The 25,621-nt window shown below is 40.5% G+C and overlaps 1 protein-coding gene and 2 pseudogenes across 3 annotated transcripts in view; 2 read left to right on the forward strand and 1 right to left on the reverse strand.

Moving 5' to 3' along the window:
* The window catches only part of SLC4A4 (solute carrier family 4 member 4), a 383,761-nt gene that overhangs the window by 262,433 nt on the left and 95,707 nt on the right, over positions 1–25,621 (reverse strand). The window lies entirely within an intron of this gene.
* Positions 7,459–7,982, forward strand: LOC134730200 (SLC35A4 upstream open reading frame protein-like; annotated as a pseudogene).
* On the forward strand, positions 8,199–9,113 carry LOC106634689 (probable UDP-sugar transporter protein SLC35A4; annotated as a pseudogene).

Below are 25,621 nucleotides of genomic sequence, written 5' to 3' on the forward strand. Positions count from 1 at the left end.
AGCAGAGCTCAAGTACCACGCTGGGAGAACCCTCCTTGTCAGGATCCACTGCTCTCTTCAGAGCCGGCAGGCAGGAATGTTTAAGTCCACTGAAGCTGTACCCACAGCCACCCCTTCTCCCAGGTGCTCTGCCCTAGGGAGACGGGAGTTTTATTTATAAGCCCCTGACTGGGGCTCTTGCCTTTCTTTCAGAGATGCCCTGCCCAGTGAAGAGGAATCTAGAAAGGCAGTCTAGCCACAGCCACTTTGCTGTGCTGTGTTGAGTTACGTCCAGTCCTTAGCATGGTCAGGGGAAAGCCACCTACTCAAGCCTCAGTAATGGTGGATGCCCCTGCCTCCACCAAGCTTGAGCGTCCCAGGTCGACTTCAGACTGCTGTGCTGGCAGCAAGAATTTCAAGCCAGTGGTTCTTAGCTTGCTGGGCTCTGTGGGAGTAGGATCCACTGCACGAGATCACTTGGCTCCCTGGCTTCAGCCCCCTTTCTAGGGGAGAAAACGGTTTTGTCTCACTGGGGTTCCTAGGCACCACTGCGGTTCCAGGAAGTACTGGGGTATGAAAAAAACACACCTGCAGCTAGCCTGGCATCTATCCAAACAGCAGCCCAGTTTTGTGCTTGAAACCCAGAGCCCTGGTGGTGTAGGCACACAAGGGAATCTCCTGGTCTGCGGATTGCAAAAACCATGGGAGAAGCGTAGTATCTGGGCCAGATAGCACAGTCCCTCACGGCTTTCCTTGGCTAGGGGAGGGAGTCCCCCGGCCCCTTGCACTTCCTGGGTGAGGCGACAACCCCCTCTGCTTCTGCTCACCCTCCATGGGCTGCACCCCCTGTCTAACCAGTCCCAGTGAGATGAACTGGCTACCTCAGTTGGAAATGCAGCAATCACCCACCTTCTGCATTGGTCTCGCTGGGAGCTACAGACTGGAGCTCTTCCTATTTGGCCATTTTGCCAGATCTCCATAAACTCTTAATGACTATTATGTGCCAGTAACTGTGCACACTATAGTGCTCTGGATGGGCTTATATCCCAAAAGGGAAAAATCCACATGTAATGAGATCATTACAGTAATTGTGTTTTGATTTATTCATTTGTCAATAAACATTTATTAAACAACTACTATGTATATTGAGCCCCTACTAGGCACTGTGTTAGGGTCTATAACAGAACAATGTGGTATATGATTGTTTTTCTCAAAGCACTTCGGAAGCCTACAAGTATAGACTTCAGTTGGCTTGAGCATATAACATGAAAATGTGGCAAGAGAAGAGAAAGAAGACTATAAAAGTATATAGTAGATAAATCCTGAATGGCCCTATATACTTTCATAAGGCATTTAGACTTTATCCTATCATATGAATAGAAAAGTATTGAGGGCTGCAAGCAGGGAGTGGCAGAATCAGGTGTGTGTTTTAGAAGGCTATCTAGGGCAGTGCCATAGTTGGGGCAGTGTAAGAGGGAGGGTATTCAGCAGTTCTTTCCACACCTATCAAGTTATGATTAGTAGTTGTGGGCACCTATACAAGCTGACTGCTCTTTGCATCTTGACACCTTTGGTTTTTATTGATTCCACACACCTTGAGAATACTTCCGTTTGTTTGCTATAATCCACGGTAGGCAACCTTGTTTCAAAGGTGTACTCAACATTTATTTTGCAGCTCTGCTCATGAATGCACTGCTTCCATTTATCAGACAACATCTGAAAAGATTACCTTATTTTCACCCATACTCTCTATCTAAACTAATTTGTAGCAAATCTAACTATAGCATTTCCTGCCATAACCCAATCAATGATGGTGGTGCTGCTGCTGTTGACGATTTAACAAGGCAATCAAAAATCACAGACTTCCATTTCCTCAGCTACTCTCATTCTATATTCACCACAATTAACCCTTGGTAACCAGTTATACTGAAGTATCTTTAAAAGCTTTTTGAATTGTTGAATGCAAAATCAAAACCAAGCTTTTAACCAGACAACACCTGTGTTTTCCAACCAGGTCTCATCAGCGATTCACCTTAAATAATTAAAAACACAGATTACCAGGTCTGAGTCTCAGTGAGGCAGGGGGTGAAGGGGGAAATCAGAAATGTGTATAAAATGCATGTGCATAAAATGCCCTGGGTGAGGTTATGAATTAGGCTAATTTGGTAAACCCTAGATGGAAGCTACTGTAGTAAGTTCCTTATAATTAAGGCAGCATTAAGCACATATTTTTTCTTTTAAATACTTTAATGAAACTTAGGCAATCACTTTAAGTAATTGCCACCCATTTAATGTTTACTGAAACAGTTTACAACTAATTCACATGCCATTTTCTAAATGCTTCAGGCTTACTTGGCTTTCCTACCGCGCATTAAACAGTTTGTTAACTATTAATAAAGAGTGAAGAAAAATCAGAATCTGGAGGTCATTTTAACAGTTAAAAGGGTCACTGAGAAGCATGACTTATAATTAGCAAAATACATGTGAGCTCCTTATGACATTAACTAGAACCTTATGATCCATTCTTTAAAGCAAGAGCAGGCGAAGAAAAAGCAACATCTTTCCTAAAATAAGTCACCTTTTCTTTTTGATCACTGTCAATCAGAAAAGTTCTATTTTTGCAGGTAACTGAGTTATTTGTGAAGTGGCACTCTAATAAATGAACTCAGCACAAAATGTATCAAAATGAAAAATAAAAATTGCTAACATTCATTATGCAATTACTATCCTTAGTGCTTAGTCTCCATTCAAATTCAAAGTTCTTTGCATTTAATTTTTTCCATTTAATAATGCTAGGTATTATTATGATTTTTTTTTGAGACGGAGTCTCACTCTGTTGCCAAACTAGAGTGCAGTGGCGCAATCTCAGCTCACTGCAACCCCCGCCTCCTGGGTTCAAGCGATTATCCTGCCTCAGCCTCCTGAGTAGCTGGGACTACAGGTGCAAGCACCACCACGTCTGGCTAATTTTTGTATTTTTAGTACAGACAGGGTTTCACCATGTTGGCCAGGATGGTCTCAATCTCTTGACCTCATGATCCACCCGCCTCAGCCTCCCAAAGTGCTGGGATTACAGGTGTGAGCCACCGCGCCCAGCCTATTATCCCATTTTATAGACAAGAAAACAGAGGCACAGAAAGCTAACTAACTGCTCAAGGTCAGACAGCTAACAAATAGCAAAGACAGAAACTGAAACCAGGAAGTCTGACTTCAGAACCTATGCTCTTAACCACCCTGGTGTACTGTCACTAAGAGAATTAGGGACTTGAACTGAGTCCCTGTGGAGCTCCCTAAAGAGGTAGAGGAGCTATAACAAGAAACATAGGAAGGAATGGTTGTTGAAAACAAGTCCAGCTTGCAAATCAGTATCCAATTCACTACTGAGTGCCTACTGTGTGTTGGACACTGCACTCAATGCTTTAGGAAATATTACTATAAAGATAAATAAGGCAGAGTGCCTTCTCATCTTCATTGCTTCTTCAATTGTCAGCTCTTCCATAAAACCTCCCCTGGCTCTGAACACTGTAATACCACTTTTCACACTGCATTATAAAATCTTCATATGTCTGTCTCTCCTCCCATTAGGCTATAAGTTCCTTGGCCCATGCGGGAACAGACGCCACGTGTTAGCTCCTTTTCCAGTTCCTAGATTCCTCGTACAGTGTGCCTGGACACACTGCTGTCTCTCTGTAGATGTTTTATGAATGCATGAACAGATGAAACACAGAGGACACGGAAGTGAAATAATATGCTCTGAGATTCACAGCGTGCTAGTGGTAAAGATGGGGAAAGGTTTTGCATATCCCAGCTCTACTCCAAAGTTCTGTCTAATATAACACATGCATCACACTAGTATCTTTTGCTAAAACTGCATGATTTCACATTTTAGCATACATTATGAAAAAAATGCTCACATTTCATCTTTATGCTTCATCTTTCATTTAACATGCTAAACCCTTATAAGCAGGTGCCATTGCATACTTCACTCACTGTGTCAGGCCATGCTAAAGGGACAGTTGCAATTGAATCTTTAGAATGGAACAGACCTCTTAAGTAGCTCAATCTAAAAATGAAGGTTTAGATAGATTAAGTCAATCGCCAAAGGTTACACTGCTAGTAAGAGACAGAACTGGAACTTAAATCTAACTGAAAATCCCACACTAGTAATAATTGTGCTATTTTTGTGCATTCAAAGATCCAAATCCCAACTTCACCACCTACTAGTTATGTGACCTTGGAAAAATTATTTAATTCCTCTGAGCCTCATTCTTTGAGGCAAGTAATTGAGAACCTACAGAAATGATAAGGGTTAAATGAGCTCATGAATGTAAGGTGTCAGTCACATAGTAGGTATTCAACAAATATGTATTGATATTCCCATCAAATAAGATTCTGCCCAGTAACTGAGCATATTTGTTAACAATTGATTTAGATAATATAACTTCTATTAATTGCGGTGCTATTAAAACAACTATGCTGGAATTTATTTCCCAACTAAAGAGTTCCAAGTTGTCCACAAAATTAAAATTTTGTAAAAGTAAGGTTTTTCAGTAAATACAGACAGCTATAGATTAAGACTCCTCTAAGACAACTTTTACTATCTCTTTTTAATCAGTAGAGATTCTAAAATACAAAGGTCAAAACCTTGCCCAAGGCTGAATCAGTCATTGAGAATCTGGACCCAGAATTTGGTCACATGTTCTCACTTAATCATAGCTGGCTTACTTCCACACTAAGGTATAGTTCCTTTTATAACAGCAATTATGTGACAATTAATTTTATGTGTCAACTTGACTGGGCTAAGGAATGCCCAGACAGCTGGTAAAACATTATTTCTAGGTTTGCCTCTTCTGAACGAGATCAGCATTTGAATCAGTAGACTGAGTAAAGAAGGTTGCCCAACCAATGTGCTTGGACATCATCCAATTTGGTGAGGGACAAAATCAAACAAAAAGATGGCAGAAAGGTGAATTCACCTTTGTGTTTAAGCTGGGGCATTCATCTTCTCCTGCTCTCAGACATCAGCACTCCTGGTTCTTGGGCTTTCAGACTCACACCAGGACATTGGCCCCCCAATTCTCAGGCTTTTGGATTCAGAATGAATTACACCACTGGCTTTCCCTGGTCTCAAGCTTGCGGACAGCAGACTGTGGGACTTTTCAGCCTCCATAATTACAACAGCCAATTCCTATAATAAATATATATACGCACATGTATATCTCCATATACCCACTTGGTTCTGTTTCTCTGGAGAACCCTAATACAACTTCCCATATGAAACAGAGTTTCTACCCAGTAAAGGAAGAATTCAGAAGATGTAATTTCACATTCAGCCTCTGCCACATACTAGCTCTATGAATCAGGCCAAAGTTTCTTCATCGATGGAATGGGAATGAAATAGCTTTTTCAAGTAATTGTTATGGGGATTAAATAAGACAATGCATAGGAATAGGCCTAGGACAGAATCAAGAATATAATAGGCATTCAACAGATGTTGATGAAACTGAATCTGGGGTTTTCAAGATGCAGACAAGTGTCAGTGTTTTTATTGCAAGTACTTAAATACAGAGAAGAAAGGAAGGACAGAGGGAGGGAGGAAGGGAGGGGAAAAAGGAAAAAAGGGAGGGAGGGGAAGAAGAAAGGGAAGTAAAAGAAGAAGACGAAGGGAAGAAAAAGAGATGTGAAAAACACCTATCTGGGATGCTATAGCTGCAATTCTGTTTAGAAGGAGCAGGAAGACTTCAAAGTCACACAAAAGCCTATGATTTTGATCCTGAATTACAATGTTAAATTACGGCCTCCCATCTTATTCTTTCTGCTCATCCTAACAGAAACTGTGATTCCCAAGGAGCTAATCAAAAACTGAAACACAGTAGTCATGAAGAGATTCATCTGTGTAGACAGGAAGAGTTGTTTTTCAAGAGGAGGTCCATTAGCAAGACAACAGAAGATAAAAAGTGCCTTTAAGCATGAACAACAAAGAATCTGCAAACATTCTTGACAGAGAGACAGGGATATGTGTGAAATGCTAATAGGCATACTGATTTGCTGTGAAATAAACCTTACAACTGTGCAAATGCCATTTGGGCTACATTTTATTATAGATGACCAATCTGCTTTTCTTTACTCACAATGAAGCATTACATGAGTCATCAATAAACTCCTCTACCTCCCTTCTTACCATTTCTCTCCCTCCCTTGCCCAGCTAAATCCTCAGATTTGTATCTGTAATGTGCCTCACCTTACAAGCTATATAACTTAAGATCACTACCACATTCGCAGAAGAGACTAAAGCAGAGGAAAATGAGGTCTGATGGAAATTACTTTATGGAGAGAAAAAGACTGGCACAGCCTGATTTTTATACTTTCCTTAATGGCAGATGGTAAGCCCCATTTATAACAGAATATTGTAAACATCAGAAAAAAGTGATTACTACAAAAAGTGAAAAAGTCTAAGGAGACATAACGGAGCTTGAAAAACAATCTGTCTAAAATCCATTTACCAAAATCTATACTTGGGTAGACTATAGACTTTGATGTTTTCCATCCCCAAAATACCCTATTTAGGCCTAACATGACATTATCCTCTTTTCCTATATGATTGCCAAGTTCCAATTTTAGTGTTACCTAAGAGTTACACATTGAAGGCTGGGGCATCATTGCCCTTGAAGGTCACCATTGAAATGATGTGTGTCTAGATGTGTGTCCCATCTAGAAACAGGCTGTCAAAAACGACACATTCAAGACCTAGTGCCTCTCTTCCAGAATCACAGCACACCAGGAGTGAACACTGCAGGTAGCGCACATCAAAGAGAATGAGCTACAGGCAACCCCATTAGGTTCAAGATTCACAGCTCATTTCCATACCTTCCCTTTGCAACACAGTTTGCTGCTTTATACTTTTAAAGGTAATTTTCATTGATAAGGGATACCTGTTACCTTCATACTCTGTGGAAGTAAGCAAAGAATCATTATGAGCATAGAGAAAAATCAGAGTCACAGAATTTTAGGTCTGGAAGGGACCTTTTAAGTTATATAGAAATATCATTTTATAAGTAAGAAGACAGAGGTTCAGAAACATTAAGGGACTTGTCCAGGCTCAGCAAGTTACTAGCAGAATCAAGATTTTTAAAAAATCATTATTCTTAGTGCATTGCTCTTTCTACCACTTAAACATACTTTATTAATAGCCTGATTGTTTCTGAAATTTTAAAATACTTCCTTTGCTAAGACTGAAAAAAAATCATCTCTATTTCCAAAGCTCAGAAGACTAAATATACAGCCTCAGACTCATATATGTAACCCCTCCCCATTTCTACAATTATCAATGCCCTTCCTTTCTTGCAACTGAAATAAAATAACATCCTTCTAAGCTATGCCATCTTTTGCAGTGCACCAAACATCAAATATAGAGAACAAAACTAAGACTGCCTTACTTTTGACTTATAGAAAGTGCTCTTCAGAAGTTTGGTGGGGAAGATGACAGATGACAAGGATTCTCTGCCTAAGCTTAAGGACCTGGCATTTCTCGAGAACCAGCTGGATTGCCTGCAGCGGCACATGGAAGACGAAGTCAACAGCAGAGATGGCTGGGATGGCTCGCTATTGTCCTCCCCATTCCTCAAGGGATTCCTGGCTGGCTGTGGTGGCCAAACTGAAGACATCAGCTGTATTGGGCTTTGCAAGGGGCACCTGCGCTGGCAATCTGTGCAGCTCAGGCTATGCTGTGCCCAACATGGAGATGACATTGAAAGACTGACTATTTGCAGTCACTATGCAAGGGCCCGAATAGCTCTAGATGCTATGAGGGAGGCAGAATAAGGAGCTGGGGCCTGCAGGTAGAGACACTACTATCTGGATTCCCTGGATGTCATCCATTTTTTCTCCAACTTTCGTGCCGCCTTTATCCTTGCCTCCCTTCCTGCAGAGTGTGCACAGCACCTTGTCAGCCTGCACCCTAGATTCCTTCTTCCCTCTCCTAACTCCGTCAGACTGGCCCCAAGACTGTGGCTTCAAGGGCCACCAGTCCCTTACTCTTCAAGCCCTGACTATGGAGTTGGCAGATGACTCTGATCCTCAGTATCCTCTCTGGCAATGTTCCACGGCTCCTCCCTACTGGGAGGTGGCTCCATAACTTGATTTCCCATAAATATGTTGCAATCCCACTCCCCTTGCTAACTACACCAGCCACCCAAGGTCTGGTGTGGGTATGAGTGTAATGGACCTTGATGCTGCTCCTATCTACTGCCACGTATGGTGCCCATCCCCCATGCTGGCACTGTGCCATGTGGACAGCCAGGTGTCCTTCCAGCCCTCCTCAGCTGTGGAGCTGAGTTGACCAAGCTACTGTTAAGCACCTTCTCCCTTCTAGTGGGCTGGCAAGCATGGCTGTAGGGGGCCCCCACTCTGGCACTAAGCTGCTCCCTTCACATGATCAGCCCTGATCTATGGCACTAACAACAACCTGGTGATCTATCTTCAGTGTGACATGGACCCCAGCACCTACCATGTGCTGAGCAATCTCAAGATTGGAAGCGGGCCCTGTTCCACTGTCTCTGCCTCCAGCACTGCTTCTCTGCACCTCAGGGGTTAGCACTGCTAACTGCGGATGGCTGTGGGGCCTGCTATCCACCAGATGGCCTGTAAGAACACCCTTCCCAGGCCCCCTCCAGAAGCTGCTGCCAGCCCCATGCCCCTACATATCACTCCGCTGGGCCTGCTGCTCCTCATCCTGGACTGCCTCATCTCAAGCCTGTCGTCACTGCATACAGAGCTGCTCATGAAGAGACGGCAGCTGCCCCTGGCACTTCAGAATGTCTTCCTCTACACCTTTGGTGTGCTCCTGAATCTAGATCTGCATGCCGCTAGTGGCCCCGGCCCAGGCCTCCTGGAAGGCTTGTCAGCATGGGCAGAACTTGTGGTGCTGAGGCAGGGCTAAATGGACTGCTCCTGTCATGTCCGCTGTCATGAAGCACAGCAGCAGCATCCCATGCCTCTTCATTGTGTCCTGCTCACTGGTGGTCAATGCCGTGCTCTCAGCAGTCCTGCTGTGGCTGCAGCTCACAGCCACCTTCTTCCTGGCCGTGCTGCTCATGATTAGCCTGGCCGTGTGCCCGTGCTATGGCAGACACTAGTCCCTGACCTCCTTCACCCTGACTCCAGACCCTGTATATTGGGTGCCACCATCAGAGCCCCCTCCCAGGCTTCCCTTCCACTTCCCTCAGCAGTCCAGTAACAACTGCCTTGTGAGAAAAGCTGGAGAAGTGAGAGGAGTCAGGTTATTCTCTGCAGATGTGCAGATGAAGGGGTAGCCCTAGGAGACATGAAAAATGGGTTTGATTAAGGAAATTCTTAACATCCTCCTGCCCTCTCATCAAGTTCTTCCAGACTAAAGAATTAAGAAAACATCAATACCTGGGCCTGAGAAATGATCCTATCCCTGCCTCATCCTGCATGAAAGCAGTTGATCAAAACGGGGTGTGCGCAACAAGTGGCTTTCCTTCCCTACTTTGGTCACCCCAGCAGAGCCACTGCCCCAATGCCCTCTGGCTGGCTGCTCCAGCCCAGCCCTGGTGTATGACTCTCCCATAAGGGACATTCAACCTCCCACTGTCATGCAGGAAGGACCAACTGCCACAGATTATACAAACATTACCCCAGCCACTCTGACAATCTCCCTCAGTTCCAGCAATGCCTAGAGACATGCCCCCTGCCCTCTCCACAACGCTGGCTCCCCACATCAAGCCTTTGTTCTGGAAACCCCAGAGAGGGTTGGGGCTTGACTCATCTCAGAGAATGTTGGCCCTGGGCCCTGGCTTAAGCCTACACTCCTGACCTCTCTGATCATCCTGAGAGCCATCTTGAAGCCCACAGCCTACTCGGAGGCTTATAGGAGGTACCATGCTTCTTATTCTGGGTCCTGTCCAGGCCAAGCAGTCTCCCAGCTCCCAACAGCCTGGGGAAGCTCTACACAGAGCATCCTGAGACCAAGTACAGGTCTCTCAATGTCTGACCAGGTACCTGTAGCTCAATCAATGTCTTTTCAATTACATAAGCAGTAAGGTCTTAATAAAGTGTTCTAGGGTGTACAGTGGTTCCTACAACCACACACACACAAAAGTGCTACTCATTTCCTTAGCACCTGTCTCCAAATGCCCTATTTCCTATGGCCTAAACAATAGAAAGACTGGTCAGTAGTCAATTGGCTGAAGTCATATATCCTTCACACCACTTTTCTGCCTCATGGATAGCAAAAATGAGAGTCTCTTAACTCAGCTAATTCCACAGTTCATTCAAACTCAAGATAAAACTTTTCTCTGAAAATACAAATGAGGCTCACATTATGAACACCTAGATGTGTTAGATGTCCTCCTTCAGAAAAGCTGTTATGAAAATAAACATAATAGCTAGAGTAATAAATAAAATTTGCTAAGATTTCCCTAAAGTTGAACCCTAGAGAACATTTTCAGCAGAAGAGTTAAAGGAGTTTCCAATGGAAAGAATGAGCACATAAACTGAAGATAGAGCCAATCAATGAAATGAAACTGGCCACTTATCTACGAGGCCAGAAGAATGAAAACCAAATCCCAACTCATCATCAGAAACCCTTCTCCAAACTAGGAAGCACAGATCCTACCCATATCTGAACCTGAACTACTTCTCATTGACACTTTCTAACCTAGAGATGGCCCCAGCATCCAACTGATAAAACATTTTCCAGGATGTGAAACTTGCCATAGGAAAACTGAATCTCTTTTCCTATGTTGTTGACTGTGTAAGCAAAGGACTCTCACTGTTACCAGAAGAGCTACATAATTTCTCTGAAAAGTGTGGAATACACATTTGACCATATTTATAAATTTGGTGACTCATAAAACTATTCTTTTAAAAACTGATAAATTTTACTTTTAAGCATCAATAAATACTATAAAACACCATCAACCTTAATGGTTGAACTCAACCCTTAAAACACAGTCTTTCACAAGGCTGTGTAGAAACTAAGCCTTTATTTATCTCTGTTCTGTGCCTCCTCCTTTCTCCACCTAAGGCTGCTTGCAGATCCCAGGATGAAATTAGCACACCCGTGATTGTCACTGCTTAGCAGTAGCCCTTATATAAATATACCTTTTGATGACCCAAGCTGGGTATATTAGTTCATATGTCTTCTCTGGAATTAAGACAGCTCATGGGGCATTTATTACTAACTTTTTATTGTACCAGCAAGACTAAATATAAAATATTAACAATAATCAACATTTGTGTGGCAGTTTATGGTTCACAAAATGCTTTTAAATATATTTTCTCATTTGAAGCTCACAAGCCTCAACCAAGATGGGGAATGAAAATGGAAACAGAGCCTCAGAAAGGTCACAGTACTACTAAGTGGCAGAAGCAGAACTTGAACCAAGGTCTTCCAAATTCAAATCCTATGCTTTTTATACTTTGCCAAAGGAAATGAATGTATTGGTTAATTTTAAAATTATACATAAGATTTACCAATGCTGGCTGGGCACGGTGGCTCAAGCCTATAATCCCAGCACTTTGGGAGGCTGAGGCAGGCGGATCACTTGTGGTCAGGAGTTCTAGATCAGCCCAATCAACATGGTGAAACCCTGTCTCTACTAAAAATACAAAAATTAGCCAGGGGTGGTGGCACATCCCTGTATTCCCAGCTACTCAGGAGGCCGAGGCAGGAGAATCACTTGAACCTCGGAGGCGGAGGTTGCGATGAGCCTATATTACACCACTGCACTCCAGCCTGGGCGACAGAGCTAGATTCTAACTCAAAAAAAAAAAAAAAAGATTCACCAATACATTCATTTCTTTTGCCAAAGAGTGTGTGTGTGTGTGTGTGTGTGTGTGTGTGTGTGTGTGTGTTTGTCTGTGTGTGTGTATCAAGCCAGAAAGCCAGATGTAAGGATAAGTAATTATCTTCTACAGCAACAACCACACACATGAAAACAAAGGACGGACAGTTTCTAACAATCTCAGTGTAATATGACTTTGCAGAGAAGATGTATGATGCTACACGGCAGCTGCAGCGCTCAGGGGTAGTAACAGGGTCAGTAAGCAAAAGAAGCTCAGAGTGTCTACCTGGAGACGCAAACTCATTCCATGATGCTGGTGGTTCCCAGCACAAAGGCTGTAGCAGCATGCCTCTGGGTAGGGCACAGTTAATGTAGATTCTTCTAGGACTCTGTCCCACAGCCAAGTCTCTAGCTGAGTTTTACAAGGACCTCTTTGTCTTGGGCCTCCTCCCAATACATGGGAAACCTCAGAATGTCTCTTGCCACTGGGTGCAACTAAGCTTAGCCACTTGGTATTACTGGCTCTCAAGGGTGGCCAACTAGTTGAGCCAAGACATATTTCCAATACTTCTCAGTCCTACAAACAACCTATACATTGTAAGAACTTATCTTATCTTTAATAGAAGATTAGAGGATTTTTTTCCAGTAATACTTTAAAATTCAGATGAGAGAACGAACTAATATCCAATGAAGGATAATTTCTTATGTTCTGCCCTTTATTTTCTATCACCTAGCCAACAAAGCAAACAGATAGGTCTGTGAAATGACAGATCCACAAGGACAGAATAATTTTAACTTGAAAAACTGAGAGAGCAGATTTTCAAGTATGTGTAATAAGTGAAGAATTATTTGAGATTATCAACTCAAAAATATGCCAAACACACATAAGTTAACCACCTTTTTAAATTAAGAAAATATTATGGAGACAATACATATAGTTACTAGAAATCATCAAATCATATTTCCATCTCTCCAAATACCTTTTGATTTTTAAAACATTATAATTTAGTCTACCATGTATAAAAAAAAGTACCAATGGTTCCCCCCCAAAAAAATACACCCAACTCTGAATAAAAATAAACTTCAGGAATGTAGAGTTTTGCTATTTTTCCACGTTTCTTTTAATATAGAAATGCTGCCAGCCATTAAGAGGTACAAAGTGAATTTTCAGGTTAACAGTTTATTGATCATTATACATGAGACAAGTCAATTTATCTATTGCAAAACACAAGTTAGTATCTTTCTACATGTACATTTAAATGCGTGTAAATCCAAAGAGAAGAGAGTAGATGAATAACTCTTCAGTAGGCTCAGGGCAAATGTTTGAAGAGAGACTTTCACTTTCTGCTCCATTATTTATGCTCTGTATCATATAGCTTTTTATTTTCCATATTGTTTATACTATGAAAATAAAAACACAGTCATATTTTATTTGTATAAGGTATAAAAAGAAAGAAAATGAAAAAAAACAGGTTAAAAAGAGTTGGTTCAATTCTTGGACCATTGTATCATTGTATTCTTGAACCACTGTAACATTCAGTGGTTGTTAAACCTTAGATTTTGTCTAAGGTTATTAAACAACCATTGAATGATACAATGCCTTAGAAATGGAGGACTGAGGCCAGGCACGGTGGTTCATGACTGTAATCCCAGCACTTTGGGAGGCCAAGGCTGGTGGATCACGTAAGGACATGAGTTCAAGACCAGCCTGGCCAACATGGTGAAACCCCTGTCTCTACTAAAAACACAAAAATTAGCCAGGCATGGTGGTGTGCGTCTATAATCCCAGCTACTCTGGAGGCTGAGGCAGGAGAATCACTTGAGCCCAGAAGGCAGAGGTTACAGTGAACCGAGATCACACCATTGCACTCCAGCCTGGGTGACAGAGCGAGACTCCATGTAAAAAAAAAGAAAGAAAGAAAAGAAGAGGAGAGGAGAGGAGAGGAAAGGAAGAAATGGAGGACTGAGCAGATGCTGCAATAAATAAGCATCTTTGATTTAAAATAAGTGACATCATTAAGGGTTCCTCAAAATGAAAAGGCAGGAGAGAAAAGGCAATTTTCTTCTCCAATCAATTTTGAAGAATTATGAAAAGGAATTCAGTTCTATGATTGCTTCCTCTTTTAGGAAAATCAAGGTAAAACCTCTGAAAATTTCTTCTGTTGGTATTTAAAAGGATGTATACATCCCACAATGAAAGTACCAGTCCAGGGGTTGCTGGATATACACCTAGGGTTTGCAGCTCCAGGGTCTAATCTGTCCCCTCAGCTCAAGAGATAATCCCTTACCATTTGTAAGTATAGAGAGATACGGCAACAGTTCCGTTCCTGTGAGTTAGAGCATCATGGGAAAAGACACGAAATCTAAGCAGATAGCTCCTAAATCCACATCTACAACCATGATGTTCCTAAATTCAGTCCATCTCCAATGATCTACATTCCCAATTATCACTCCCTGCAGAAATGAGCTGTTTACCACTTCAAACATTGAAATTGTTAATTTCCCCCAATCAACCATATCTAAAAATTTAACATCTAAAAAAGTATACCTTATGCCTTCAGCAAACCTAAATGCCTGAAATTATAGCACAGTAAATACTAGTCTCAGAAAAGCAATGAGTTGTAAATCATTTGTTTTACTGAGTAAGATTGGATTTTTGTCATAGGAAAAAACTAAACTGTCTTTTTGACTGGTGACTTATGTTATAAATTAAATATAACTCTGCATATTATATTTATAACAATTATGGGCACCATTCATTCTTTACATATCACTAGCAGAAGAAAGCCAACTACTTTTGAAGCAGCAAGTCCGAAAGTTTACATTAAAAGAGGACCCACAGTAAAGTAGAAATCAGTTTGGTAAAGGGTTGTCCCTGTCTTTGGTCCTAAATCCAGTGACATATGTGTCTTCTGTAATTGATGGCAAAATCTCTCTCACAAGCAATTTCCAGATGCCGTACTTAAAGTACAGTTAATCAGTCTTTGATTCATCATGAGTTCGGGAATGCTCTCCTAACAGGCACACTTGCTGGCTCACAGCAAAAGAAACATTACTACCCACTCCACTGCCATTAAAAAAACATCTCAAACATGTTTAATCTCTTTCAGGGCCAGTTGTAGACATACGTTCTTCCCCTAGCCAGGTTCCAACCAATTTTAAAACATCCAAACATGAACTTACATCAACCCATGATCTAATATGATGAGTTTACCAAGGTCTCCAACAACCTGAATCACATGCCAAGGGAAATACAATGAACAGGCCATTCTGCAGAGTGAAGACAAGTTCCACACCTGTCAGGGGGAATCTGTTTGACTGTAGCCCTAGGCAGCTTCACAGAAGACACCTTTCTTAACTGGGAGAATGTGCTTCTCCCTTAAATTCAAAGAAATCTTACTGCTTATTTTATTTAGTTTATTTTTGGAATTTCCCCCTCATTCCAGAAAGAATTGAAGGTCGTTACTAATATGCTTCCATTTTTAGGGGAACATACAAACTCTTCCTGGACGTTTTTGTCAGGTTAAGTTCTCCTTTGTTATCCATTAGGGAACTGAAGACTTTCACTTTTTTCTCAGAATTTCTTTATCATGTATTCCAAAAACCAATTCTGTAATAATTACCTCATCCTTCACTGATGTTATGAAAACTCACCCTTCCTGCTGATTCACAGTGAGATGACAGCTCACACAGTGCGTGCTTTCAACATGAGCGCTCAGACTAAGAGTGACAGGGATACGTTATAAGTTGTAATATATGCCCTGAAAGTTCAAAACACATGAGGTGGAAAGAAAAATAGTTATCCCAAACTTAAGTTCTAAAAGAATTATCTAACTGGACCTGAAGCCCCACTACTGAATTGACCTTGCAGGACTTTTTATGTGATACCATCAGTCTACCAACTCATGAAACCAGCTCAGTGGAATTTGGGAAACTTGACTATTCTCTAATCAAGATGTTGTTAAGGTGTCATTAATTGCATTATACAAAGTCTTCTTTATTTCTTTCTGGATTTTTTTTTTTTAGACGGAGTCGCCCAGGCTGGAGTGCAGTGGTGTGATCTTGGCTCATTGCAACCTCCGCCTCCCGGGTTTAAGCAATTCTTGTGCCTCAGCCTCCCAAGTAGCTAGGACTACAGGTGTGCATCACCACACCCAGCTAATTTTTGTATTTTTAGTAGAGACTGGGTTTCACATGTTGGCCAGGCTGGTCTCAAACTCCTGACCTCAGGTGATCCACCTGGCTCGGCTTCCCAAAGTGCTGGGATTACAGGCGTGAGCCACCGCACCCAGCCTCCTTCTGGATTTTATGTTGATAATACTTGTATTTCTCCTAAGCAAGTGATTTGTTTTTAAGTTGTGGTCTGTATTAATCAAGTAAGTAGTCACGTTTCATATTTTGCCTTGGCAGGTAGAAATCTTAAAAACAAAATTGAGGCCGGGTGCGGTGGCTCACGCCTGTAATCCCAGCACTTTGGGAGGCCGAAGCGGGTGGATCACAAGGTCAGGAGTTCAAGACCAGCCTGGCCAAGACGGTGAAACCCCATCTCTACTAAAAATACAAAAAATTAGCCGGGCGCAGTGGCAGGTGCCTGTAATCCCAGCTACTTGGGAGGCTGAGGCAGGAGAATCGCTTGAACTCAGAGGGCAGAGGTTGCAGTGAGCCGAAATCGCACCACTGCACTCCAGCCTGGGCGACAGAGTGAGACTGTCTCAAAAAAAAAAAAACAAAAAAAAAAAACAAAAGTAAGACATACTCACACTCTGTGATCATAACTATTCAATGATTTACATGTGTTCTTTCCTCTTTCGTTTGTACCTATCTTTTTTCCTCTCATTTTTTCCCGCCTATTTATTATTTCAATTCAATATACATCCTATATTGTATAGCAGCTGTTGGGAAAATCAAGAAATGTTGTGAATATCATAGTCAGGTATCAATTTGAACAAATAACCAGAAAAATTTCAGAATCCCAGGCAATCCAAGTTTAAGAATAGTTTCATGTTCGTCTGTCTAAATTACATTTTATAGAGCATTGGAAAACTCTGTATTTTATATCAGAGAAACAGCATAAGCAATTCATGTTTTATTGCAGAGATATGAAAATCTATAGCAACATTAAAGTCACACCCTCAATTATGCCAAAACTGTACTTAGTCCCTCCTTACTTCCTAGAACTTAGTTCCTAGAACTAAGGAGGGGCTAAGTACAGTTTTGCTATAACTGGGAAACTACCATCTGAACATAAAACTGAGCTAAAGGCCAAAATAAAATTTAATCTTTTCTTCACCTTCATGCTTTCTCAACCAATTTGTTGTGATGTGATTATAAATCAAAAATCACATATTTAACTCACCAGAAAAGTACTACATTTTCATCTAATTACACCTAAGTTAGATCGTATTATAGATTCAGGTTTTATAATTGAGACTACTGCTAATTAGTTGAATCGAAGATAAATTTAGAAGTTTGGTTTCTTTCTACAAATTTCTCCTTTTTTTTTATAGTCAACAATAATTTATTGGACATTTTAAAATAACTAAAAGAGTATGACTGGATTGTTTGTAACACAAAGAAAGGATAAATGCTGATGTGATTATTATGCATTGTATGCCTGTATCAAAATATCTCACGTAATCCATAAATAGATACACCGACTATACCCACAGAAATAAAAACTAGGAGAGGAAAAGAAATTCTAACTACAACATTGGTAATAACCCATTCACAATTTGATAATAAAGTAATATAGAATTGTAAAGTACTTTTTCACTCTTTTAAAAAATACAGCAAAGAGAATTTTAATTTTTTAATTTATTAGTAATAACAACTTGAGAATTGCATAGTATTAAGGCATCAATTCTAGGAGTGTGGGCTGAGGACCCTTTTGGGGTGCCTATGAGGGCAATACTATTTTACAGTAAAACTAAGACATTATTTTCCCTTTTCACTATAGACAAAAATTTAGCCAGCTGTGGTGGTATATGCCTGTAGTCCTAGCTAATCAGGAGGCTGAGATGAGAGGATTGCTGGAGCCCAGGAGTTCCAGGCTACAGTGAGCTATGATTTTGCCACTGCACTCCAGCCTGGGTGGCAGAGTGAGACCCTGTCTCAAAAAAAAAAATCATGCATGAACAAAAAAACTATAGGTCAATGGATTTTAATGGCCACAGTTATGAATATCTTATCACTATTATTTCAGATCCCACATTATAACTAACTTTTTTGTAATTTTATTATTATTATACTTTAAGTTTTAGGGTACATGTGCACAACGTGCAGGTTTGTTACATATGTATACATGTGCCATGCTGGTGTGCTGCATCCATTAACTCATCATTTAGCATTAGGTATATCTCCTAATACAAATTTCTCTTCTTAAGTCATGAGAAAGTGTCTCTTGTCTTTTAAAATTTGAGTTCTTCACCATATCTAACTTATCACCTCCATTTATTCAACTAGACTGTTGTTTCTTACAAAATGGCTCTGTTCTTTTGGCATAATGTTAACTGTAGGTCATTAAATTTGGAGCTTTGATTCTGTCTTGACCAAAATTCTTTGGTGCCTCCACTTCCATGTAAATTGATATTAATTATTTTGGTAAATTTTAATCTGATTTTTATTATTTTCCACAACTCAACATCTCTGACAAATACTCCAAGCAAATTCATTAACATAAACCAAATAACAGGACCAAAGAAGAGGCTTTCTAACACTGCTCAGGTTTTACATTTTCCCAAAGATTTTTCCCAGAGCCACTAGGATCTTGTGAATCTAAATAGGCCCAATAGTTTAGCTCTGAGAGTTTCTCTCCCACATAATATAAAAATCACCTGATGGGTTTGTATAATATGAGAAATCTAACCTCAATTCCTTTCTGCAGTGACCTCACCATTTCCCTTGAAATATTGAAGACCCAGATACCCAGTCATATGTGCTAAAGCAATTACAGAAGGGATTTATTTATTAAACATTAATCCCCTTGTCATGCAGAGTACCCAGAAAATCCCTGATGCACTTTTGCACTGAAACTTCACTGGAAACAAATTTTTCTAAGTCTCCAAAGACCTTTCCCTTGAGAAGTCGAATAGGTCTTTCTCAAGTCTTCAATCCCCTTGACCTCTATGCTTCAGTTAGCACTGCTGAAATTCTCTCCTCGCATGGTTTCCCTGGGTGTTCTCTGTGTTCTTCTAATACCTCTTTGTCTCATTTGCTGACTATACTTTTTGCCTGCCTCCACCCCCTTGGCTGGCAGCTGCTTCTAAGGTTCCAAACGCAGCTTTCTGCATTTCTCCCTCAATAGTCACCACCATGATACATACTCCACATGCATTACTGAACTATCACCTTGCACAAATGCCTCCAAAGTCAATGGCCAAGACTTGAGCTCTCAAACTGTAATCCTGTCTAGTAACTGACCGGTCATCTCAGGATATGATTGCTACATCTGAAAAGTAGTATCTCAAAAACTGAGCTCATTTTTTTTCCTAACCCAGCAGACTTTCCCAAAGCCCTCCTCTAAACCTTCGTTACTTTAAATCTAGGTTACAAAACAGCTCCCTAATACTTTCTCCACCCTTAGCTCCACTACTCCAACCTATCATAGATGTTGCTGCCTAAATAATTACCAGTATCTGTCATTTTCAGCACATTGCATATACTCAAGAATCGATGGCATTTTCCTACTGTTCCCTTAAATCAAATCAATAATCAAATTCATCCCAAATTATCCACAGCCATGGAAGTTCCGCCTTGTCCTAGCCTGTGTGCTTGTTGTCTTGCTTATTGTCACTAACATGTCAAATGTGACTTGCTTCACTTCCAAACCTATGGCCTCACATATATCTTTCTTCCTCATCTCTGTCTGCCAATTTGTTTCTCTCCTCCTTCGTTATCCAATTCAAAATTCAGATCCTTCCTCAGCCAGCCCCATATCTTTGGCATCACTCTCTTAATCACTCAATACTTCCATTTGCACTGTTTTTTTTCCACTTATTGATAGGTTACTTTGCAAGTGTTCTCAACTTGTGTTGGATATACACGTTCTCTCTCTGCTAGATTATAAAACTCCTTGGAAGCAGGGAATTTCTCTTGCATAATAACATTTTAGTTCTTATATAAGAACATTTAGAATATGTTGGTACTACTTACAGTGCAGTACCAGCAGGTATCCACTAACTAGTTGTAATTAACAAAGTAGTTGTTATGGCTGGACAATGTCATAATTCTATATCCAAATCTGATATAAAACAACGCATATCCAAAACACATTTCAAACAAGAGTGCAAGGGAATCCCATTTTCTTCAATAAAAAGTTTTAAGTGATTCCATTATTGGCCTTTTCCCTCTTTAAGTGAGCTTTATTTCCTTTATTATGTTTTCCTTGTTAGCTTGTCCACCTGCTGAAAGGAAGGCAAATAATTTCTTATCTAACCTAATTATTTACTCCTTCCTGCCTGTACTGGAATCCTGGCTCCCAACCTGCTTTGCTCAGTGCTACTCCCAGAGGTATAACAAAGCACATTCCCAAGGTCAGCCCAGGCCTCAGCTTAAGTCCCTAAAGTCTGAGAACCTAGAATGTAATTCCAGCAGCCCACCAAAAAGTCAAGAACCAGCCTGTATTTTGCTGAAAGATACAAAGGTTATGCATATTTTGATTCCAATCATACAAAAAAAAGAAAAAATTAGAATTAGGATTGATTTTTTTAACTCATAAGATGGAATGAGAGAAATACCACAGACTTCTACATATCATTTCCATGGAGATTTTTTTAACTGAATAAATAGCTGAACTACACAAAATGTCTCAAATGAGGATACTGGCCTGATGGCTCACAACACCCTTCAAAGCCCTTCTAAAGACCCTACCCTAGGCCAGGCACAGTGGTTCATGCCTGTAATCTCAGCACTATGGGAGGCCAAGGGGGGTGGATCACCTGAGGTCAGGAGTACAAGACCAGCCTGGCCAACATGGTGAAACCTCGTCTCTACTAAAAACACAAAAATTAGGCAGGCATGGTGGCACACACCTGTAATCCCAGCTACTAGGGAGGCTGAGGCAGGAGAATCGTTTGAACCCAGGAGGTGGAGGTTGCAGTGAGCCGAGATCACGCCACTGCACTCCAGGCTGGGCGGCAGTGTGAAACTCTGTAAAAAAAAAAAAAAATCCCCTACCCTATATTTGTTCTCTGACTCCTTGATTTCAGGCCAGACCATCAAGGGCTGCATAGACTGTCTCTATCAAAAAGCAGGTGCTCTGACATTTTCAGGGAATCTCTCTGAAAGAAAATCACTTACAAAATATAGGCCTAAACTTATATATCCCAGATCCATCACTCATGGCTTTCAAGTAAGTCACCATGCAAGATAGAATCCATTTAGGTGAAAGGCCATTCTGCATGCTACCCCTTTCTGACACAGCCTCCCCTAGACTACCAGAAACAAGTGATATTAAAATGCAATTGGTAAGTATTCAAAGTTAAATGAATATGGACAGCTGATAAATGCATCTCAGTGGATAGAGATTTAAAAATGATTGAAAGATCATTCTGATCATTCAAGATGTCAATTGAAAGATATCAGGATAAGGTAACATATTAACTCCTGGGAATTTTCATCACCATCAGTAGTAGATGATATAAAGTCATGAGAAAAGCTTAACTTGGGATTAAAAAAAAAAGATACTGCCAAGTCATTTATTCATATTGAATTCTCATGAAATTAGTTAATAGAAAATATTTTGTTTTGACTTCTAGTCCAGAGTCAGCTTCAGGGGAAAATGAATTAACATTTTGTTATTTCTTTTGTGTTGAGACTAATCACTGGACTACAACCAGAACCACCAGAATCAAAATTTTTCATTTTGAAATTGCATAAAGAAATCCAGAGTAAATACAGCATCAATGAGACGTTACTGTCAATGAGGGAAAAGCACTAGCACAACACTACAAGATGTATTTGATTAAAATAAATTTCTGATTTAAAACACAAAGGCCATACTGTACATTGAAGTTAGAAAGACTATACTGCCAAAGGCATGAGCATGAAAGGTCAAATGCCAGCTGGTATTAGTAATGGAAAAATGAGCCCATAAACGAAACACCAAACAACACTCAAAAGCCTATAAAACACAGGCCAATCCTACTGCTTCTTCAAGAAGAATGGCTAACATTATCAGAATGTATGCAGATCACAACTTATGCCTTTCCCACTCTTTGTACTTCTGAAGCGTGTGAAATGCTATTTTTATCAAGTTTTCTAAAAATGCACAATTGTATTTCATTTCATTTTAATTTTTATACTTTGAATGTCTGCTTTCCTTCCTATTAGATCTTCCTGTTGCTTTCTGTTCTTTCTAGAATGAGTTGTATAGCATGGCTTTATATAATGTATACTGGCAGCCTGCTATAATGTATAATGTGTACTGGTAACTTGCCTAGAAACACTACCACTCATCCTTCTTAGGACACAGACATCTAATTAGAAGACTATAATCAGGCCAGGCAATCTGCCTTAACAATACCCAGAGTGAAAGCATGAACTCCAGTGTCAGACAAACCTGGCTAAAGTCTTGGCTCTGCCATTGACTAAAGGCATGACCTCAAGAAGTTACTGTTACTTAGCCTCATCAAGAGCCAAGTTAAAAAAAAAAAACTCATAATAATTCTAAAAATAATAATAACATTTACCTCACAGTGTTTTATAAAGATTCAGAGAGAGAATGAATTTCAGAATGTACAACATAGTGCCTGGCACATAATAAAACCTGCCTAATTTCAAAGTAGTAACAATAAAGGTTAGAGTAACACTTCTACCATTTACTTGTAACCTTAAAGTTTCTCATTCATAAACTGGAAATAAAAATACTAACCACACAAGATTGTTATAAAGATCAACAGAGACAAACTAAGTGAAAATACTGTTTAATGGTATAGCTATACACAAATAGGAGGCAGTGTTTTCTGAATTTCATAATCCATAACAACATGTAATGTTTGGCCTAACTTTGCACAAAGTTATAGAAAACTGCTTGTGATAATTCCATTTGGTTGGTTGTTTCTGTATTTCAACACAGCCCAAGAAGAAACACATGCTAGGGAAGAATCCTAAGTCTCCAAAGCAAATGGCCCTTTGACAATACAAAACTAAGTATCCACCAGCTGATCAGTACAAAAGCATATGGTCCTTTACATCCAGTGCTTTTAAGCGTTTGGTCTTCTGTTGACTTCCAACTGAATCCACATGGAGTGCTTTTAGAAAACACTTCCAGGCTCCACCCCAATTTACTTATGCAAAATCTTTGAGAGTGAAGCCCAGAAATCTGAACTTTTTTTTTGAGATGGAGTCTCGCTCTGTCACCCAGGATGGAGTGCAGTGGCGCGATCTCAGCTCACTGAAAGCTCCACCTCCCAGGTTCACGCCGTTCTCCTGCCTCAGCCTCCCTGGTAGCTGGGACTATAGGCGCCCGCCACCACGCCTGTCTAATTTTTTGTATTTTTTTAGTAGAGACGGGGTTTCACTGTGTTAGCCAGGACGGTCTCGATCTTCTGACCTCGTGATCCACCCACCTCGGCCTCCCAAAGTGCTGGGATTACAGGTGTGAACCACCGCGCCTGGCCAGAAATCTGAACTTTTAACAAGACCTTCTAGTGATTCCAATGCTCATTTAAATTTGAGAATTCCTGCTTCAAAGTTTTGTTATGAAAAGTCATAATAAACATAGCTAACACTTGTCACTACACAAAAATTTTTCACTAGAAAACAAAAGAGTACCAAACAGATTAGATGACATTTTAATCTAAATACAAATTTTGAAATAGAGTAGCCAAAGTTCAAAAAAAATATTTAATTTCTCCTTTAAATGCATCTTTTCAATGACACCTCATAGAGTAATATGAGAATTGTTTTCTGAGAATTGTTTTACAGCTGGTTATTATTGTACAGTCAGGTTTCTCAGTGCTCCAGATGTTGACTTCACTTTTCCTAACACTTGCCCACTTGCCTGTGCCTGCAAGATAAGCAGGGGTTAAACATCAGCATACTTCCAGGTTCCGATGCTTCATCAAGCCCCAGCCCCCAGTAAACTTGACTGAAATACTACCACCCATCTTTTTGAGGCTACAGACACTGAATGAGAGGACTGTGATCAATACAGGCAATTTGCCCTCAGTCTCCCCAGGTGAGCCAGTGGGGGTAATCGCCACACAGAGCACCACTGACAGCACCCATCTCACTCACAGCAGTTCTTTCAACCTAAGAGGTTACCGAGAGTCAGGATAGGTTCACGAAGAACTTGTTATGCCAAGAAAGCCTTATTTCCTTTTTTGACTAAATGACGGCATCATTTATCTTGAGTTAAGCAAATATCTAACCCTATGCCCTACTAACTTACCAGTGCTCTATGTCGATTCCTTGATGCAGTGCTTAAGGCTTTGGTCACCATGGAGCACACAATGGCATCTGAATGTCACACTGAGGCACTTGACACCTGAGACTACTGAGACTCTGCCCAACTATTCAAGAGCTGCAGAGATCAATTTCTCAGCACATCTGTAATCTACTGCTACAGGACACCAGTTGGAAAGCTCACTCTAAGGAATATTACTCCATGACTAAATAACGGCCTAATCAGATTCCCCATTGAGGGCACCAGTCTGTTAGAGAAGTAGGTGGGCACGTAGTTACCCAAAGTGTCTAAGTCAGGGAACATCAGGAAACCAGAGGTAACCAGGAGACAACATAAAGCTCAAAATAATCAGCAGAACCCAAAATGTAAGAATACAGATATATAAAAGAAAAGAATGCGGAGCAAAATGATTACAAGACCAAGGTGCACAGGTGAGTTCATCATCCTTGTTTAAATGCAAAGAGCCAAAAAGATGTAAAAACAGAGTTGACTGGTAAGCCAAGATCACCTTGAAGAAGTAATATACTGTTTTATCTAACATTATTAGCAATGACTTGAAGGAAGATAAATAAATAGAATATAGCTTATAAAAACATCACATCACCCAAAGCTAAGAGATGTTACAATTTATTCTAATTTTCAAGGGATGTTATGTGGAAGAAGGATTAACTGCATTATGAAGAGCAAAACTAAGACCAAAGGGTCAAAATCTCAGGAAGGCTAACTCTGAGTCAATGTAATGAAAGGCATTTTAGCAAATAAAACCATCCACACATGGAACGGACCACCATGCAAAGCAACTGGCTCTCTGGCCCTGGGAGTGTGAATTATGATCAGTCAGAAAAATCACAGCAAGGATTCTGTTTTGGTGACAGAGAGATTAGCTGGACTTTAAACTCCTTTTATACTCAAATTCAATGAAAAACATTTTAAGTAGATACCAAGTCTTTCTACCATTAAAGGAGTAGTAATGAATCTGGCAAAGAGTATAAAATCTAAAATGATCCCAGTCTAAATTACAAGTAGAAGCCATTTATTTCCATTCTGGGAAATATAACTGATAGAGGCTAATTTTTACCTATGACATCATACTACTCCTAGCATTACTCTTACTACCCTTATCACCGTGGGTTGTTTCCCATAGAAGTTTAGACTTTAGAAGTCAAGACAAAGGGGGAAAAATGACTTTATTCCTGAAAGCTGACTGCTGAGAAAATTGTAAGATGATTGTTCACTCTCCTCATTTAGCATAAGGAAGCAAAAGGAGGAGGCATCTGCAGCAGGAGGACTATAAAAAGCTCATCAAGCACTTGGGTCTGAAAGGATGACACCATGGACCAGCCTGGGATCAGCTTACATTGAACTCTGCAGGGAAGTTCCCTAGGCTCTGGAACACATGCAAAACCAGTGGAAATGTTGTAGAGGAAAA

The sequence above is a fragment of the Pan paniscus genome, chromosome 3 (genome assembly GCF_029289425.2).
Source record: "Pan paniscus chromosome 3, NHGRI_mPanPan1-v2.0_pri, whole genome shotgun sequence".
NCBI lineage: Eukaryota > Metazoa > Chordata > Mammalia > Primates > Hominidae > Pan > Pan paniscus.